General features: G+C 43.4%; 1 protein-coding gene and 1 long non-coding RNA gene across 30 annotated transcripts in view; both read right to left on the bottom strand.

The window, feature by feature from the left end:
• The window catches only part of CELF4 (CUGBP Elav-like family member 4), a 1,364,246-nt gene that overhangs the window by 805,878 nt on the left and 537,160 nt on the right, over positions 1 to 21,208 (bottom strand). The window lies entirely within an intron of this gene.
• On the bottom strand, positions 11,846 to 15,252 carry LOC143793713 (uncharacterized). Its single transcript, XR_013220215.1, has 3 exons — positions 14,568 to 15,252; positions 12,844 to 14,198; positions 11,846 to 12,682 (listed from the first exon to the last, which is right to left on the bottom strand). It is a non-coding gene; the product is annotated as an uncharacterized LOC143793713 (long non-coding RNA).

Below are 21,208 nucleotides of genomic sequence, written 5' to 3'. Positions count from 1 at the left end.
CCTGAATAATACCTCCATCCAGTATAAAAATAACTATATGCAATACACTGCACTGTCCATATACCGTAATACCACCACACAGTGCCTGAATAATACCTCCATCCAGTATACAAAGAACTATGTGCAATACACTGCACTGTACATATAATACCACCACACAGTGACTGAATAATACCTCCATACAGTATACAAATAACTATATGCAATAGTAAAAAAAGGGGAGAAGCCAGCGCTGCTTGTGGTCAGAACGCAAAACATAAAGTGCACATGCACATATTGATTTCTAACTGAGTTTCAAAAAATGAGACATTTAGCAAACAATTGATCAATTCTTTGAGCCACCCCGCCACTTCACGGCATTCTCATAATGGGGCAGTCCTACTCTACGTTTTTTATATTCGCTGTGCCATTACGGCCTCTAAAAAGCAAGACCACATTAAATGCAAGCTGGTGCCATGGGAGTGATTCAGAAATGCTTCGGGTACAGCTTGCATTTAATGTGGTCTTGCTTTTTAGAGGCCGTAATGGTACAGCGAATATAAAAAGCGTGGAGTAGGACTGCCCCATTATGAGAATGCCTTGGCATGGCGGGGTGGCTCAAAGAATTGATCAATTGTTTGCTAAATGTCTCATTTTTGAAACTCAGTTAGAAATCAATATGTGCATGTGCACTTTATGTTTTGCGTTCTGACCACAAGCAGCGCTGGCTTCTCCCCCTTTTTTACTTAACTATATGCAATACACTGTACTGTCCATATACCGTAATACCACCACACAGTGCCTGAATAATACCTCCATCCAGTATACAAAGTACTTTGTGCAATACACTGCACTGTCCATATAATACCACCACACAGTGACTGAATGAATAAAACCTCCATACAGTATACAAATAACTATATGCAATACACTGCACTGTACGTATACCGTAATACCACCACACAGTGCCTGAATAATACCTCCATCCAGTAAACAAAGTACTATGTGCAATACACTGCACTGTCCATATAATACCACCACACAGTGACTGAATAAAACCTCCATACAGTATACAAAGTACTATATGCAATACACTGCACTGTACATATACCGCAATACCACCACACAGTGACTGCATAATACCTCCATCCAGTATAAAAATAACTATATGCAATACACTGCACTGTTCATATAATACCACCACACAATGACTGAATAATACCTCCATACAGTATACAAATAACTATATGCAATACACTGCACTGTCCATATACCGTAATACCACCACACAGTGCCTGAATAATACCTCCATACAGTATACAAAGTACTATGTGCAATACACTGCACTGTCCATATACCGTAATACCGCCACACAGTGACTGAATAATACCTCCATCCAGTATACAAAGTACTATGTGCAATACACTGCAATGTCCATATACCGTAATACCACTACCCAGTGACTGAATAATACCGCCATACAGTATACAAAGTACTATGTGCAATACACTGCACTGTCCATATAACGTAATACCACCACACAGTGCCTGAATAATACCTCCATCCAGTATACAAAGTACTTTGTGCAATACACTGCACTGTCCATATAATACCACCACACAGTGACTGAATGAATAAAACCTCCATACAGTATACAAATAACTATATGCAATATACTGCACTGTCCATATAATACCACCACACAATGACTGAATAATACCTCCATCCAGTATACAAATAACTATATGCAATACACTGCACTGTACGTATACCGTAATACCACCACACAGTGCCTGAATAATACCTCCATACAGTATACAAAGTACTATGTGCAATACACTGCACTATCCATATAATACCACCACACAGTGACTGAATAAAACCTCCATACAGTATACAAAGTACTATATGCAATACACTGCACTGTCCATATAATACCACCACACAGTGCTTGAATAATACCTCCATACAGTATACAAATAACTATATGCAATATTCTGCATAGTTCATATAATATCACCACCCAGTGACTGAATAATACCTCCATCTAGTATACAAATAACTACATGCAATATTCTGCACAGTGCATATACCACCACACAGTGCCTGAATAAAACCTCCATACAGTATACAAATAACTATATGCAATATTCTGCACAGTGCATATACCACCACACAGTGACTGAATAATACCTCCATCTAGCATACAAATAACCATATGCAATACACTGCACTATCCAAATAATACCACCACACAATGCCTGAATAATACCTCCATGTACAGAAGACAAATAACTATATGCAATATACTGCATTGTCCATATAATGCCACCGCACAGTGCCTGAATAATACCTCCATCAAGTATACAAATAACTACATGCAATATTCTGCACAGTGCATATAATGCCCCCACACAACACCTGAATAATAGCAACTAACTATGTAGTATGCTGCCATATACTGTATGTGCTACACAATTCTAACACTTATTGCCAGAATATAACTACCACACAATACCTTAATAATACCTCCATACAGTATGCATTTACAACTGTCCAGTATAATGCCCTACATGGTACTGACATTCATTGCCTAATTATTACTTCCACACTACAATTGCCAAACACTGTATGTCCTAGAAAAGTACTGCTATTCAACTTGTGCTAACATAATGCTACATATGTGTATACCACTATTCAATGCTAAATCTGAAATGCTATCAACAGTGCAACAATTACCTTCAATGCCTAAAAAGTAAGAGGGTTTATAATTAAATTTATGCTTGGGCTACACAGCACCTTTGACCATGAAACAGATTGTAAGGTGAAGGATTTCCCCATACCATTGCTACTTCGCAGTGCAGAGGGCACATTGCAACACACAAGGTACTGCGAAAGCGACATGTAAGTGACAAAAATACAGCTGAATGCAACTGTTGTGATTTACTTGATTGGATTGGGTGACCCTGTAATGAATATTCGGTGTTTTATGGCTTTCTCTCCCTATCTCTATGATTAAACCACGAGCTGTGACGTCCCATTACTATCCAGATACGCCGTTGCAGTTTTATGTAAATCCTGAAGATACATATTGTAATATCACCATCGGTTGAATTGAATGGCAAACTCGTCTCTGCTTCTTAAGGCCCCGTCTCACATAGCGAGATCGCTAGTGAGATCGCTGCTGAGTCACAAGTTTTGTGACGCAACAGCGACCTCAGTAGCGATCTCGCTATGTGTGACACGTACCAGCGATCAGGCCCCTGCTGCGAGATCGCTGGTCGTGTCGGAATGGCCTGGACCGTTTTTTGGTCGTTGAGGTCCCGCTGACATCGCTGAATCGGTGTGTGTGACACCGATCCAGCGATGTCTTCACTGGTAACCAGGGTAAACATCAGGTTACTAAGCGCAGGGCCGCGCTTAGTAACCCGATGTTTACCCTGGTTACCAGCGTAAATGTAAAAAAAACCAAACAGTACATACTCACATTCCGGTGTCCGTCAGGTCCCTTGCCGTCTGCTTCCTGCTCTGACTGAGATCCGGCCGTACAGTGACAGCAGAGCAGTGACACTGTAATGTGCCATCAATAGTTACTCACAGGACGGCAGGAAAGTCTACGGAATATATGTATGTATATACACAATAATATGGAGGGGACGTCAGTCTCCTTTTCTGGTTTACCTTCCACTATAACTACAAGATCAGGTCATAAATTCCTATCAGCAATGTTATCATCAATGTATTTACATCTCTTTTTTATCATTAATCTACATTTCTGGGTTTGTCTCTGCGCATCGGCTCCTGCGCTCTGCACATTAATATCAATCTGGAGATCAGCGCCGGCTCCTCGTGTCATCACCGGAGATATCTGTGTTACCGGCGCTTGTGAGGCCGGGATTACACTGGTTTATTAGTGCCCAGATTGTATCAAGGCTCCGAGTTCTGCTCCGCTCACGTGACGGCTGCAGATGGAGCAGAGCCCGACAGGGCATTTAACTCTTTGGAAATATAATGGTAATGTAATATGTGGTGATAAATCATCTGCTGTCACTTGTCATATCCATAGCACAGCGACCAGCGGCAAAGAAGCTCAGCTCTGCTGTATCTGGAGTTAAGGCTGAAACAGACATTGTTCTTCCTATTGTGAGACTGACGGACTACATGGATAGATAGATAGATGGATAGATAGATAGATAGATAGATAGATAGATAGATAGATAGATAGATAGATAGATAGATGATAGATAGATAGATAGATAATATATAGATGATAGATAGATAGATAGATAGATAGATAGATAGATAGATAGATAGATAGATAGATAGATAGATAGATAGATAATATATAGATGATAGATAGATAGATAGATAGATAGATAGATAGATAATATATAGATGATAGATAGATAGATAGATAGATAGATAGATAGATGATAGATAGATAGATAGATAATATATAGATGATAGATAGATAGATAGATGATAGATAGATAGATAGATAGATAATATATAGATGATAGATAGATAGATAGATAGATAGATAGATAGATAGATAGATAGATGATAGATAGATAGATAGATAATATATAGATGATAGATAGATAGATAGATAGATAGATAGATAGATAGATAGATAGATAGATAGATATGGATCGCCCCCACACCGCCGCAGGGCCGAGGGGATACCCGGAGCCGGGCCTCTAGTTCTCAGTCTCGGGGTTGTCACGGTGGCTAGACCCGGTCCGTGGCCCTGTCCGTCAGTGGGGGACGTCCGGTGTAATAGGTGGTAGTAATGATAGCGGTGGAGCGGTGCAGTTGTGGGGTGTAAGTCGCGGTAAATAACGAGGACACCAGGTTGCAGTCTCTTTACCTCTTTACTGGAGATCTCTGAGTCCTCAGTCCAGAACACGGTTCACCAGGCTACGCAAGTCCGGCCGGTCCAATGGCACCTCCAGAGTTCTCCTCTCAGGTGGAAATCTGTGCCTTCCTTCTAGCGCTATGTGTTGTAGTCCTTCCCTGCTGTGCTTACGGAAAGTAACCCCACAACGGTTGTGTCTGTTTCTTAAGTTCCCTCACAACTCGATTTGATGTTCCTCTGTAATCCACCCCTTCCCTGTATTCAGGTTGGAATGGCACCCGTTTGTCAGGTAGGCCTGGAGTTCTTCCGGGACCCTAGAGTCGCCCCTCTCCCGCAATTGCCCCCCAAGACTTCATAGGTGATATGTGGTAGACAGCCCGCCTGAGACCGACTGTCCTGCCGCTGTTTGGAGTATGGCTTGAAGCTGTATTCTAATCCACTCCCTCGGCGTTCCGGCCACCGGTATTGCGCCTCAGCAGGGTGCTGCCTCTTTCAACAAAACCCCTGCTGGTATTCTCCTTCTGCTTGATCTCGTTTCTCACTCAGCACAATCTGTCTCGCTTCTAGTCCTTTCCTTGAGTCCCGCCGCTTCCAGGAGCCTGCGCGGACCCGTTACGTTCTTTCAATGCCAAGCCTCTGCCAGGATCCCACCCCTGGCAGAGACCCTACAGTCTCTCCCTTCACAACACCCCCTGCCACAGGGTGTTGCTCCGTTCAATCCCGTCAGCGTTCTCTTCTAACTTCCTGCCTGACCCCCAGTTTACCCACTATGGTGGGGAGTGGCCTAATGAATAGCACCCTTAGCTCCCCCCGGAGGCCCAGCTGTGAAACATATTGGTGTCTGTGATACCTGATTGGAGGAACTCCTTCGGTGCCATCGAACGTACCATGGCTCCCCTTAGCGGCGAAGCCACAGTACTGCAACGACCAGAACTCTGGGGCGCTGCACTCCCCCCTGGTTAAACACAGTACTCCGGGACTGGGAAGAAAAACAACAATACAGATTAGTAAACAGACATACAATTTTGTTGAGTGCAAAACAATAAGTATACTTGAACAGGCTTCCCTTTATGGGAGGTGAGGACACTTTTAACGTTACAAACATGGTCAACATTATAAATTACAGGCTATGCATAACTCCTGTTACCCAACCGGGTATTCTACTTAGTGCAAATTCTGGAACAATAAATTAACATTGCCTTTAGGAAACATACACTCTTAGTTTACCAAAGGCCTTCCTATAATCACATTACAGGGTAAGGTAACTTCACATTCTCCTACTTTGAACCTGCAGGACCGCCTGTCCCTATGGCACCAGACCTACTGCCTCTCCTTTCTTTTACAGGACAGCCCCGTTCAGCCAGGGCCTACTGCCTTTCTCTACTATACATGGTATAGACATAACATTCCTTTCGTTTAAAGAACTCTGAGCCAGCTCTACTCGGCTCCTTTAAGGACTCACTCTCTAACCCCTACGGGTTCACTCTCTGTCCTTAGTAACAAAGTAACTTTCAATGGGGACGCGGGGTTTACCTTCTATCCTCACCTTCATTATTACTTCGCTTACTTTCAACTATGCAGACCTCTATCTCTACCCCTACGGGCTCTCTGCATCTTTTCTTTCTGCAAAACATTATTTAGACATTTCAACAAATTCAACACATATAACTTAGCATGTAAAACAGTTACATTTCTTTTCAAGGCATCATTATGGCATTACTGTTCTGCAACAGTATCTCTCTCAAGTTCAGTTTCTCACATCCCCTTTAAGAGGGGACCAAGTCTTTCTAAGGTAGCTCGTCTTCTCAGCCTACCGGCCCATGCAAAGGTTCCGGCATGGTATCTTCGCAAAGTGTCTTTAACTAGAACCGGTAGGAAAGGTATCTTCACAAAGTGTCTTTGGCTCAAACAAATAGGGCAAATATCTTCGCAAAGTGTCTTTGGCTAAAACCAGTAGGGAGCACCTTTAAGAAGGTGCAAACTATTTACAAGGGAAGTTCGAATCATGCACAGTCCATGATTTCTGCAGTTTGTATAACTTTTGTGCAACAACTTCAGAAAAGGAAAACAAACAAAGAGGATCCCGGGTCAACAGAGGGATCCATTAACCCTGGGCGGGTTTAGCAGCAACTTAAAGGAATAAAAGACAAACAGTAACTATTTACATTTTCATAAAGTGACTCTTCTTTCAGAAGTTTCCATGAGGCGCCACCTGGCGGGCGGACCCCTGCAATTCAGGTTTCAGGTCCACTCCCGCTGCCAGATACACCCCATGGGTTCGGGTCTGTTGCACGACCAGGTCGTGCGCGGCGATCAAGGTCTGTGTTCCCACTTCTCTCTGTGCTGGCACATCCGGAACATCGGTCACTCGAAGGGGCACCTCTTTAGGCACGACAGTGGTGGCGGCGATCGGGTGGCAGATCGCAAGTTCTGTGGTCAGGCAGGTGGGGCCGACCAGGGTGGTTACAGATCGGTCACACGGCGGCACTTTGGCCACAGGGGCTGGTTTCTCTTTCTTGTAGACGTTCAGAGCGAACCACCCCTTTTCCCCAAGGTGCCGGGTGTAGGTAACACTGTCTCCCGGATAGAGGTCTCGATCGGGGTGACCCTCTCTAAGGTGTGACTCGACATCCCGTCGGTTAACAAAGACCTCTGCGTATAGCCCCGGTTCTTTAATGAAGCCCCAGCCTCCTTGGAGTTTAAAGACGGTGATGATGCCCTGCCTGCGCGGGGCCTGGTGAGTGGTGGGGTCCTTACGGGCCCGGTCCTTGACCGCCAAATCTTTTTGATGATAGGCCTCCCGTTTAGCCTGATGTGTTTTCTCTTCCTCTCGCCACCGCTGTTCTAGCTGGATCTGGTATTCCTCCCAGCTTAGGGCCTGCACCATTTCTCCCTTCTGAGTCTCCACCCCGGGGAACCCCATGAGATTGGATCCAGGGTTCACCCAGCGGCACACCGTGCGCTCCGCGCTGACCTCACACGGCAAGGGAGTAGGGGTGATTGGGGCTCGCATACGGTGTTCCATGCCCGTGGCTTCCTCCCATGGTAACAGGCGCTGAAGTCTATGGGTCCCCGGGAGAGGTGGTGCTGCTACGGGACCCACTAACACACCCTCTGCTAGTGGGGTAGGATCGGCGGACTCACCCACTGGTACGATTCCACTTTCCGCGACAGGTCCCGCTGGTTCTTCCGATGTCCGGGAATCCACTGCCGGTCCCACCTGATGCGGGGCCTGGACTCTTACATGCAGTTGGAGGAGCTGGTTATATAAATCCTCCATCTCGGCTCTCAGGAATTTGGTGTTATCCACGGAGGACAAGCTGCTGGGCTCAGCCGGGTAGTCAGGGGAGACTTCCACTTCAACCCCGCTGTCGGGTTCGGAGCTGCTGGCCATAGCGTCCTCCACGTGGGTCGCTTCCTGGTCTTTTTCCCGCTCTCTCCTGCGTGAGCAGTTTCGTTTTCTCTGCCTCCGCCCCCCATTAAGGATTAGGAGGCGGATCTCTGCTGCTGACGGACACGTCCTCACTGCACAGAAATATTTAGACTGGGCGGCCATTATTCTTCGCGCTCTCCAGCTCGTCTACGCCCACTCCACGCCCCTCTTCTCTTCCTGCGCTTTCCTCAGCGCTGCAATGGCGGCGGATTTTGGCGGCAAATGGCACAACACAGTCTTACAATAAAGTACAGTCCAAGCACAGTAAATCACAGTCTCTAGGCACACATGACCTGATTCTTCAGGCTTAAGTAGATCCTGTTCGTGACGCCAAGTTTGGATCGCCCCCACACCGCCGCAGGGCCGAGGGGATACCCGGAGCCTGGCCTCTAGTTCTCAGTCTCGGGGTTGTCACGGTGGCTAGACCCGGTCCGTGGCCCTGTCCGTCAGTGGGGGACGTCCGGTGTAATAGGTGGTAGTAATGATAGCGGTGGAGCGGTGCAGTTGTGGGGTGTAAGTCGCGGTAAATAACGAGTACACCAGGTTGCAGTCTCTTTACCTCTTTACTGGAGATCTCTGAGTCCTCAGTCCAGAACACGGTTCACCAGGCTACGCAAGTCCGGCCGGTCCAATGGCACCTCCAGAGTTCTCCTCTCAGGTGGAAATCTGTGCCTTCCTTCTAGCGCTATGTGTTGTAGTCCTTCCCTGCTGTGCTTACGGAAAGTAACCCCACAACGGTTGTGTCTGTTTCTTAAGTTCCCTCACAACTCGATTTGATGTTCCTCTGTAATCCACCCCTTCCCTGTATTCAGGTTGGAATGGCACCCGTTTGTCAGGTAGGCCTGGAGTTCTTCCGGGACCCTAGAGTCGCCCCTCTCCCGCAATTGCCCCCCAAGACTTCATAGGTGATATGTGGTAGACAGCCCGCCTGAGACCGACTGTCCTGCCGCTGTTTGGAGTATGGCTTGAAGCTGTATTCTAATCCACTCCCTCGGCGTTCCGGCCACCGGTATTGCGCCTCAGCAGGGTGCTGCCTCTTTCAACAAAACCCCTGCTGGTATTCTCCTTCTGCTTGATCTCGTTTCTCACTCAGCACAATCTGTCTCGCTTCTAGTCCTTTCCTTGAGTCCCGCCGCTTCCAGGAGCCTGCGCGGACCCGTTACGTTCTTTCAATGCCAAGCCTCTGCCAGGATCCCACCCCTGGCAGAGACCCTACAGTCTCTCCCTTCACAACACCCCCTGCCACAGGGTGTTGCTCCGTTCAATCCCGTCAGCGTTCTCTTCTAACTTCCTGCCTGACCCCCAGTTTACCCACTATGGTGGGGAGTGGCCTAATGAATAGCACCCTTAGCTCCCCCCGGAGGCCCAGCTGTGAAACATATTGGTGTCTGTGATACCTGATTGGAGGAACTCCTTCGGTGCCATCGAACGTACCATGGCTCCCCTTAGCGGCGAAGCCACAGTACTGCAACGACCAGAACTCTGGGGCGCTGCAGATAGATAGATAGATAGATAGATAGTAGATAGATAGATAGATAATAGATATATAGATAATAGATGATAGATAAATAATATATAGATAGATAGATACTGTAGATAGTTAGATAGATAGATAGACAATAGATAGATAGATAATAGATAGATGTTTGATCGCAGTGTGCCGGGGGTTAATGTGCCGGGGGCAGTCCGTGACCGCTCCTGGCACATAGTGCTGGATGTCAGCTGTGATAGCTGACACCAGGCCCCGATCGGCCGCACTCCCCCCCGTGAGTGCGACTAGTCGCGTTAGATGTACTATCCAGTCGGTGGTCATACGGGCCCACCCCACCTCGACGGGATAGTACGTCTAATGTCAGAAAGGGGTTAAAATATAACTTTTAATCAGGATATTAAAAATGGACAAACATAACACACATAAAAGACATAGATATAGTGCTCGTGCCAACCAGTGCTCAAAGATAAATAATTGGCTTGATCTCACTAAATAGAAGCGAACGGATATCCACAACCAGCTCCTTACAGCGTTCTCGGGAAGCAAAGGAGGTCCAAATAGCAGGGTGAGGTAGGAGACATGGGGTTAGTTCCCTAAACCCCTGTCGTGCCCCTGTAGTACTCCTGTCCTAACAAGGACAGGCCTCAAGTGAGCCCTGCTATGGACATCCACCAACATAGGAATAAGGACATACACCTCCCTACGAGTTTCCTCCCCAGTCCTGGGGATTCATCAGGGGAGTTCAAAACAGCCAGTAGGCCAAAAGGTATAACATCTTAGATACAGTGTCCGTCACCATTAGATAGCACAGCAGTGGCTGGATATCCATAAACAAATGTAAGTATGTATGACTATGTGTCACTACCTATGAGTCTGCATTAACAGCAACGTATTGGCTTAAAAGCAGAGAAATTTGCCGAAATGTTGCTGTTAATGGAACAGTAAAGCCAACTTTTTTTACTTTGACTTTTAGGAGTGCTGCCTGTTTTTTTCAGATTTTTTATTTTGGAGATTTAGACATCACCTTTGCAGGTCTTATTGGACCCTGTTTCTTTTGGTAGTGCTGCCAAATTTTGTTAAATTGTTATAGATAGATAGATAATAGATGATAGATAGATAGATCTATAGATATTATCTATCTATTATCTATTACCCATCTATCTATCTATTATCTATCTATATTTTATCTATCTATAATCTATCTACACATGTGGTCACAATTGTTGGTACCCCTCGCTAAATGACAGAAAAACCCACAATGGTCACAGAAATAATTTGAATCTGACAAAAGTAATAATAAATAAAAAAATCTATGAAAATGAACAAATGAAAGTCAGACATTGCTTTACAGCCATTCTTCCACAGAATTTGTAAAAAAATAAAACTCATGAAATAGGCCTGGACAGAAATGATGGTTCCCTTAACTTAATATTTTGCTGCACAACCTTTTGAGGCAATCACTGCAATCTAACGATTCCTGTAACTGTCAGTGAGACTTCTGCACCTCTCGACAGGTATTTTGGCCACTCCTCAAGAGCAAACTGCTCCAGTTGTCTCGTGTTTGAAGGTTGCCTTTCCCAGACGCCATGTTTCAGCTCTTTCCAAAGATGATCAATAGGATTTAGGTCAAGGCTCATAGAAGGCCACTTCAGAATAGTCCAATGTTTTCCTCTTAGCCATTCTTGGGTGTTTTTCGCTGTGTTTTGGGTCATTATACTTTTGCAAGACCCATGAGCTGCGACTGAGACCAAGCTTTCTGACACTGGGCAGCACATTTCTCTCTAGAATCCCTTGATAGTCTTGAAATTTCACTGAACCCTGCACAGATTCTAGACACCCTGTGCCAGATGCAGCAACGCAGCCCCAGAACATAACAGAGCCTCCTCCATGTTTCACAGTAGGGACTGTGTTATTTTCTTGATATGTTTCATTTTTCTGTCTGTGAACATAGAGCTGATGTGCCTTGCCAAAAAGTTCAATTTTTGTCTCATCTGTCCATAGGACATTCTCCCAGAAGCTTTGTGGCTTGTCAACATGTATTTTTTTTTTAAATTCCAGTCTGGCTTTTTTATGATTTTTTTTTCAACAATGGTGTCCTCCTTGGTCGTTTCCCATGAAGTCCACTTTGGCTCATACAACGACGGATGATGCTATCTGACACTGATGTTCCTTGAGCTTGAAGTTCACCTTTAATCTGTTTAGAAGTTTTTCTGGCTCTTTTGTTACCATTCATATTATCCGCCTCTTTGATTTGTCATCAGTTTTCCTCCTGCGGCCACGTCCAGGGAGGTTGGCTACAGTCCCATGGATCTTACATTTCTGAATAATATGTGCAACTGTAGTCACAGGAACATCAGCTGCTTGGAGATGGTCTTATAACTTTTACCTTTAACATGTTTGTCTATAATTTTCTTTCTAATCTCCTGAGACAACTCTTTTCTTCGCTTCCTCTGGTCCATGTTCAGTATGACACACACCAAGTCACCAAACAGCACAGTGAGTATCTGTAGCCCTATATACAGGCCACTCACTGATTCCAGGATTGTAGATACCTGTGATGCTAGTTAGTGGACACACCTTGATTTAACATGTCCGTTTTGTCACATTTTCAGGGATACCATCATTTCTGTCCAGGCCTATTTCATGAGTTTTATTTATTTTGTTTAAATTCTGTGGAAGCATGGTTGAAAAGCAATGTCTGACTTTCATTTGTTCATTTTCATAGATTTTGTATTTATTATTACTTTTGTAAGACTCAAGTTATTTCTTTGACCATTGTGGGTTTTTCTAATATTAACAACAATATTGACCATGAGTGTATCTATTTTCTATCTATTATCTATCTATCTATTATGTATTATCTATCTATCTACCTATTATCTATCTATCTATCTATCTATCTATCTATCTATCTATCTATCTAGTATCTATCTATCTATCATCTATCTATTATCTATTATCTATCTATCTATTATCTATCTATCATCTATCTATCTATCTATCTATCTATCATCTATCTATCTATTATCTCTCTATCATCTATCTATCTATCTATTATGTCTCTATCTATCATCTATCTACCTATTATCTATCTATCTATCTATCTATCTATCTATCTATCTATCTATTATCTCTCTATCTATCATCTATCTACCTATTATCTATCTATCTGCCTCTTTAGTTCATATTGTTCTTTAATTGACGAGTGACAACTATAATAGCTGGCATACACCTCTGCTCATATTTGTTGTCAGATTTCTCTGCCTTTTGCTGACTCTTTCCAGGGACCAGTGATGGCCGTTGCCTCTGTCCTCCTTCCCCTCCTGCTTTTCCAGGACCGGCTGCTCGCAGGGTAGGACCATTGTGTTTCCTGGCACTGTGCTAATCTGCACTCGCCAGCTATTTCCATATTGTTATTAATAGATTACATTTAATTGTTCTTCGCCTTTATGTTACTTGTTTACATTATTTATTAGTTTGCTGTATAAAACGCAGCGTTCGTCTGGAACCAACTAAGTCACCGATAGTAATAATGAAAGCGTGAGGTCAAGTGACCAGCCAGTAACGGGGCCCTGGGGCTTACTCCACAAGTTCTAAAAATTCAATGAGAAGACGTTGAACAGTGTCAGCGCCAGCTGGGAAGACGCGGCTGTAATGCCGGCTCTTTAGGATGAAGAATACGTAAGTGGCATTGTTCTGGAGGCGAGAGAGTCTTGTGACCTTTTTAGAACCTTTAGAAATACAAAATAACACAAAATGTTTACAACAGAGCATGACACTGATGCCGGCAGAGCATTGTGCAGCTTCATGTATATGTATATGTGCGCCATGTCTGTCCTGTGGTTATTCCTTGGGTGATTATAACCAGACAGCCCGAACATCCTGACATATATCTTCCCTTCTCATGTAGGATATTCAGTAATGTGCTAAGGATGACCCTTTTATTGCCCTGGTTTGACGTTATTAAAGGGGTTCTCCAGTCCAGCTCCCCCCACACACCTGCTGAGAAATGTCAGGTTTTTGGCCACATGTCCTCATCTTGTCAACAGCAGAGGAGCATAATGCTAGCTGACTGTGCTGTGCATGTGTCTCATAATGTCATTGGCACTACTATCTTCAATGGTGGGGCTCATCTCTAGTTATGTTCATGGCATCTCGAGCTTTGAACCCCCATAACAGATTGATCATACAACTCAAGCTCTGGAACATTAGTGAACTTCAATGTTTGCATCCCTTAGTCTGGTGGTCACCTTCATGTTGTAGACCCCTATAAATGGCGAGGATCATCTCTATAATTAAACCATCAACTACCATGGACAGCAAACCTATGTTCTTGGCATCTGGGGCTTTGAGCCCCCATAACGGATTAATCATACAACTCAAGCTCTGGAACATTAGTGAACTTCAATATTTGCATCCCTTAGTCTGGTGGTCACCTTCATATTGTAGACCCCTATCAATGGTGTGGCTCATCTCTATGGTTAAAACATCAAATACCATGGACAACTTAAGTTCTTGGCATCTCGAGCTTTGAACCCCCATAACAGATTGATCATACAACTCAAGCTCTGGAACATTAGTGAACTTCAATGTTTGCATCCCTTAGTCTGGTGGTCACCTTCATGTTGTAGACCCCCTATAAATGGCGAGGATCATCTCTATGGTTAAACCATCAACTACCATGGGCAGCAAACCTATGTTTTTGGCATCTGGGGCTTTGAGCCCCCATAACGGATTGATCATACAACTCAAGTTCTGGAACATTAGTGAACTTCAGTGTTTGCATCCCTTAGTCTGGTGGTCACCTTCATACTGTAGACCCCCTATCAATGGTGTGCCTCATCTCTATGGTTTAAATATCAAATACCATGGGCAACATATGTTCATGACATCTCGAGCATTGAAACCCCATAACGGATTGATCATACAAGTCAAGTTCTGGAACATTAGTGAACTTCAATGTTTGCATCCTTTAGTCCAGTGGTCACCTACATGTTGTAGACCCCCTATCAATGGGGTGGTTCATCTCTATGGTTAAACCATCAACTACCATGGGTAGCAAACCTATCTTCATGGCATTTGGGGCTTTGAGCCCCCATAACGGACTGATCGTACAACGAGGATACTTGATTACGCTTTGTATTTCGAGGCCATTTCGCTATTACACTGTATCGGAGAATGACGGCTTTCACTTATATAATATTTATGTGCGCTGGGCTTCATGGCATTCGCCAGACTCTTTTTTTTTGGCATGGCAGCAGATGCCTCCGACACATCCATGTTTGCCACACGTTTGTATAAGCAGAGGGTTTTGAGCTTGTTTGTTTAGCCGCTGAGCTGAACAAATGAGATTAACAGGGCACATGCAGTGAAAAGCTGCTGAGGAGCCGGGTTTAGGAAGCTGTGTCACTGGTAATTAACCCCTCTTCACCGCAGAGCGCTGCAGCGTATTCATAGGCAAATCGTCATTGTGGCCTGCTTTATACATTGACCTGCAGACTGGCAGAGGTGGCCGGGGATGCGCAGGGTTAATAAGGCGTTAGACATGGTGGCTTTCCTGACTATACAAAGTGTCATCATTGGAATCAAAGTGATTAAAATATGTTCAGGTAGAGCAGTAACGAGGTCGGGGTGGCATTTCCTGCACCTGTTTTGGCACTTTTTCAAGCTGTAAGGGTATGTACACACCATAAGTATTTGCAGTAGAAATTTCTGCAAAATTCTACATCTCATAGCAGGAAAAATGCTGCATAAAATAGGCAAGTTTTTGAAGCATTTTTGCTTTGTTTTTTTTACATGCATTTTTATTGCAGAATTTTTCCCCACTTGTTAGTTTGGGTGAAATCTGTCACAAGAAATGCTGCAAGAATCAGCACGCCGCAGATTTAAATCTGCTGTAAATCTACAGGGAAAAAATAAAAAGTAAAAGCAATGAACTGGAATGTAAGTTGGTGTGCATGCAGCATGTAGGCGCATGTTCACACTGGCCACTAAACCGACAAAACCCAAGAGAAAAACAAAATGAGCAAATACTCTGCAGTAACTAAATAGCAACAGTGCATGGAATGAATGAAAATAACACAAGATACTTGGTTAAAATATTTTTTATCAAAAAGCCATCCCACCACGTCACGGTGACCCTAAACAGAATGGTCCTAACCCCACTGCTGCGTGTCCATTAGTTGGAGCCTCGGGCCTTCTTGGCCCTTATTCATACATGTGTCATTAGAGACATGATAAGGTTTTAATGCTAGAAGTTTGGACCGTGGTGAATAGGGTCACCGTGACATGGTGGGATGGATTTTACGTTTTTTTAATCAAAAATATGTTAACCAAGTGCCCTGTATTATTTTCATGCACGGTTGATATTTATTTACTGCAGGGTATTTGCTCATTTTGTTTTTCTCCTTGGAAAAATTTCCATTGTGTGCATGAGACTTCAGGACTCTCATTTACTTTGCTGGCACTGCGAAATCCTTCAGGTTTTATGACAAACCTGTGCAAGAAAAAAACGCGACAAGCATGGAACAAAATTGCAACGTGTGCACAAACTCTAAGGGGTGACATTTAAAAAAAAACCAAACAGAATCCAATTGTAAATGGGTATATTATCATTATTTAATAAATAAGGTATTTAGTGAACTCTAGAATAAATATCCTCATCCCAACCACTTTGAACATAATCCCAAGAAGGAGGCCCGGAATTGCCTCGTCTAAATGAAGCACTGGCTGCGCATGCGCAACATCAATCCATGTATTATCCATGGGGCTGCTGGAGATAGGCAAGCACTGTATGCAGCAGTCCCTTAGGTAATGGATAAAGCGGTGGTGCATACATGGCCTCTATTCCATATTAACGTGGTATTAACGAGTCACAACAGTTGGACTCCCGTCAGTAGCGGTCACAGACAAAAGAGAGCCCCTGGGCAAAGAAATATAAAAGGACCCCTTTTCGGGTCTGTGACAAAAACTTACTGTTGGGACCCTGTATTGCTCCACAGTTTTCACCAATGGTATGTCCGCTCCAGACCTCTACCAAACCATAAGTTATCAGCTATCTTTTGATGAACTGTGTAGATGAGATTAGTGACGAGCAGGTATACTCGTTGCTCTGGTGGTCTCCGAGTATTTTGGCGTGCTCAGAGATTTAGTTTTTGTCGACACAGCTTCATGCTTTGTGGCTGCCAGACAGCCTGAATACATGTGGGGAATGCCTAACAGACAGGCAATACTCGTACTCGGAGACCACCCGAGCATGCTCAAGAAAACCCAAGCAACGAGTATACTCGCTCATCACTAAATGAGATAAGAGAAAGCATGCTTTCACCATATATCTGCAATATGTCCGAGACATCGAGAGATGGGACTGTACGACTTGCTTTTGCCCCCACGTAGTTCCGTGCACCCATCAATCCCGCCTGGCTCTCCACACCACCAACCCCCTGACACTGAACATCATTTTAATAATGCATTCACTGGTAATTGGATTATTCCTTCCTGTTTGATGTCTGGTGAATCCCTTGGCAAATTGTGAATAATAGGACGAAAATGTGTAACATTTTTATGCTGTTCGGAAGGCTGGTGGGTTGACAGACACTACCATATTCACATAGCTAAATAGTCCTGAAGTTCGATTTTTAGTCTAGACTGTTGGGGGTTGTCATTAAGTCCATTATGTCTGCTTTAGAAAGTACATTAGAACGTTACCTTTGTCATAAGAGGTCACTGCTCAATGATACAGTATCACTGGCCGATGTAGAAAAGCTCCTAAAACGATCTTGCTGGACTTCATGCTGGACAAGTGGTTGGTTAAGCTGAAACTTATTTGTGATCATCTCACTATTGGGATACATTAGGTCAAAAAAAGAATGGTTAGGTCAAAAATTTAGGTAGTTGGCCACTGGTAAAAAAAAAATTAAACTATCTTTAAAGGTTTAACCATAGGTTAGTGTTGAATATTAGGACAGGGAAAGATATAGAGTACATATGCTGCCCCATAAAATCAGTGAAGTCTCCTGACCACTGTAGCCGCCATGATGATCTGCTAGAACCAGACTAGTGGCCTCCACATATCTGATGTTGACCAATGATATCAATGCTATAAGCAAAATGATGTAACTAATGCCAGTCACGTGGCTCAGATAAGTCTAGTCTACCTATAGAGGTGGAAGTTTAAAATAATGTCTATATAAATATTGCTGAACAACTTGTACATGTACAGATAAATTAGCTGCCAAATAGAAGGTGGCGCATGCTATAGCGTACTGAACCTATGTGATTTGTGAAGCATTATGATTATTTAAAGAAGACCTGTCAATAAGTCAAAAGTGGCCAGTTTTTTTTATCTCTTTTGATTCCCACCTCCTGAGAATATTCAATTTTCTTTAAAATATGCCATAGGATTCCAAATATATTGGCTTTTTTAACCAGTCATTATTATTATTTTCTTTACAAGGGGGCGTGGCTCACAAGGTAAAAATGTAGCGCAGCCTAAAGACTCGCCCCTTAGGAACCTGTGAGCCAAGACCCATTGGTACAGACAAATAAGTTTCACAAAATAAAAAGGCCCATATCTCTGGAACGGTAAATGGAACGCACAGGCAAATAGCAGGAAAAAAATTAGGACAAAAACTGGTCATGTTTGACGTGGTGAGACAGGCCCTTTTTAAATGGATATTGCAGTTGATTGCAAAAACTGGCCACTTTTGACATTCTCCCTAAATAGTCCTGTTCGAAGTGTTTTATGGGGAGAACCAAAAGTATAGATGTATACTGACCGTACCCATTGCTTCATTACAGAATCATATATAAGCCAGACTGCTAGTGCACTGTGCATTATAAGTGCACTTGCAGTTCACAGCTCCTTTTCACTTTTCCGATCCTGACATTAGCCCTATCTGCTTGATTGACAGTGAAGACAGAGGCTACTACCTGTAGATATTATCACAGACAACAGCCTTTGTTTTCGTTGCCAATGAAGCAGCAGAGGAAGAGGAGCCGTGAACTGCAAGTGCACATATATTGCCCAGTGCACTTGCAATCTAATTCATGTATGGATAAAAGTATATATTTTACTGCGTTGAAGCAACGAATCAGTATAATATAGGTATCATTTTAATCGTTGAATGTGAACCTATGCATTACTACCTCTGGTTTCCCCATAAGATGATGCTTCCAGGTTCTCTTTTTTAGGCTGAGTAACGTAGCAGCCATCATGGCTTGTACATCTGTATGTTGTATGGGATCATATGGGAGCAAAGTGGCTGTAATAATCTGGGTGATACAATATCTACTAATAGGTGTAAATGTTCCTGGAAGAAGGGGAGTAGATTGTAAGCTTCTCCGATTCAAGGACTAAAATAAATTGCGTCTGGTGTTATCCCCGCACCTCAGCATCACGCACCAGTAACCCTGATGGCAGCGCTGATAATAACTCTGAAGCTTAGGGTCTATTAAATTAATTAACTCTATTACATTGCTCTGTACACACTGAACACAAGCATCGTCTTCATCTACTAATGGCTCACAGTGAGAACCAGACCCCATAAGACAATCCTCTATGAGAGGAGCATCTTTCGTTCTTGCTATGTCTTTTAAGGACAGGTCTCCGGGAATTAGGAGTATTGTGATTGGCCTACATTTAATTGCCAGTGACTTTAACCAGATTAATTAATTTAATGCTGGCAAGAAAGACTTTTCGCAAAGTGACTAAGTGCTGGTAATCCAGATATGCAGATAATCTGAAGTAATAACCTCCTCGATCTGCCTTGGAAGCCGGGACTCTAAGCGCCACCACCTAAGTGGCTTACTTACTCCGTGTACATCTGTGAGCTTCACCATTAGGAGTTACATTGGATCTGTGACCTCTCTAGCTCTTATTCTGCCTTTCCACTTCCCTTTCCGGTTTTCTCTTTCTCTATTTTTCTCCATTTCTTCTCCTTTCTTTCTTTATTAAATCGGCTGACTCATGATTACATAGTATTTTCCTTTGTTAAATTGGGCAAAAATAATATTTTTCCATGTGGGATAATGTGGATATTACTTTCACATATTGCAATAGCAGGAATCACTTCGATGACAATGTACAAGGCGGTCCTGGTGGTGGGACTAAGCTACTAAACATATGTGACCTCCGAAGCTGGACACATTTGGGTGACATCCTCAAAAGGAAATTCTTGCGCCTCCTACAGGTAGCTGTACTTTAATCCCTTAAAGTGTAACTGTACGTATGATATTACACCTTGGATTTTTAATGGATCTTCAATAAAGATGGTATTTTTAGGACCCCTTTGCTGGATATCTACATTTTTCCTACATGCGAACTCTTGTTGTACTACAAGGCTTTTTCCGCGCATTAGAGATCTTTGTTTTGTGAGTGAGCAGATTTTTCATTGCTAATTGATTAGCAGGACCCTGGTCCAGTGGCCACATCAGTAGATGGTGGCTACTGGACAACAGCCTTAAGAACTGTATTCTCCCTGGCAAATTCTCCAGGGTCTCCTCTATTTTTTAGGTGATGCCATTGTTGCGAATTGATTCTGTATGGCGCTGTGCCTGGCCTAGTATTCAGCAGAGGCACCAGGAATGCTGGTAGGTAGAAGGTAGCTCCCTGGGCTCCCATCCAGAGGCCACATACTACTGAACTGATCACTGGGCAATGGTCTTACTAATCGATTTGCTCGTCTCTGCTTCACTCACAGTGTCACTCGTGTCACAGTCCAATCATTGCCTAGCCTGAACTGAAAAGCCTATTTTTCTGTTACACCTGTGAACACTTGGACAGACAGGAGAACAAGAGCAGAGAGCAAAGCCTACCCCCTCTTCCTGTAGAGAAACTACCATTTCCTGTAATCTGTCTTGTGTCTTTGGAGATGGATTACACTTGACAACAGGCAGCAAGTGAAAAAGAGGAGTCTCACCTAGCGGCCAGCACTTTGCAGTATTTTTTTTACACTGTGTGCAGACTTATTAGGCAAGTTGTATTTTAGAGGATTATTTTTATTATTGATCAACAACTATGTTCTCAATCAACCCAAACGACTCATAAATATCAAAGCTTAATATTTTTGGAAGTTGGAGTGGGTTTTTTTTAGATTTGGCTATCTTAGGAGGATATCTGTTTGTGCAGGTAACTATTACTGTGCAGAATTATTAGGCAACTTAATAAAAACCAAATATATTCCCATCTCACTTGTTTATTTTCACCAGATAAACCAATATCACTGCACAAAGTTTAGAAATATACATTTCTGACATGCAAAAACAAAACCTCAAAAAATTAGTGACCAATATAGCCACCTTTCTTTATGATGACACTCCGCAGCCTTCCATCCATAGATTCTGTCAGTTGCTTGATCTGTTTACGATCAACATTGCGTGCAGCAGCCACCACAGCCTCCCAGACACTGTTCCGAGAGGTGGACTGTTTTCCGTCCATGTAGATATC

Source organism: Ranitomeya variabilis, chromosome 1 (genome assembly GCF_051348905.1).
Source record: "Ranitomeya variabilis isolate aRanVar5 chromosome 1, aRanVar5.hap1, whole genome shotgun sequence".
NCBI lineage: Eukaryota > Metazoa > Chordata > Amphibia > Anura > Dendrobatidae > Ranitomeya > Ranitomeya variabilis.
This window is presented reverse-complemented; position numbering and strand designations above follow the sequence as displayed.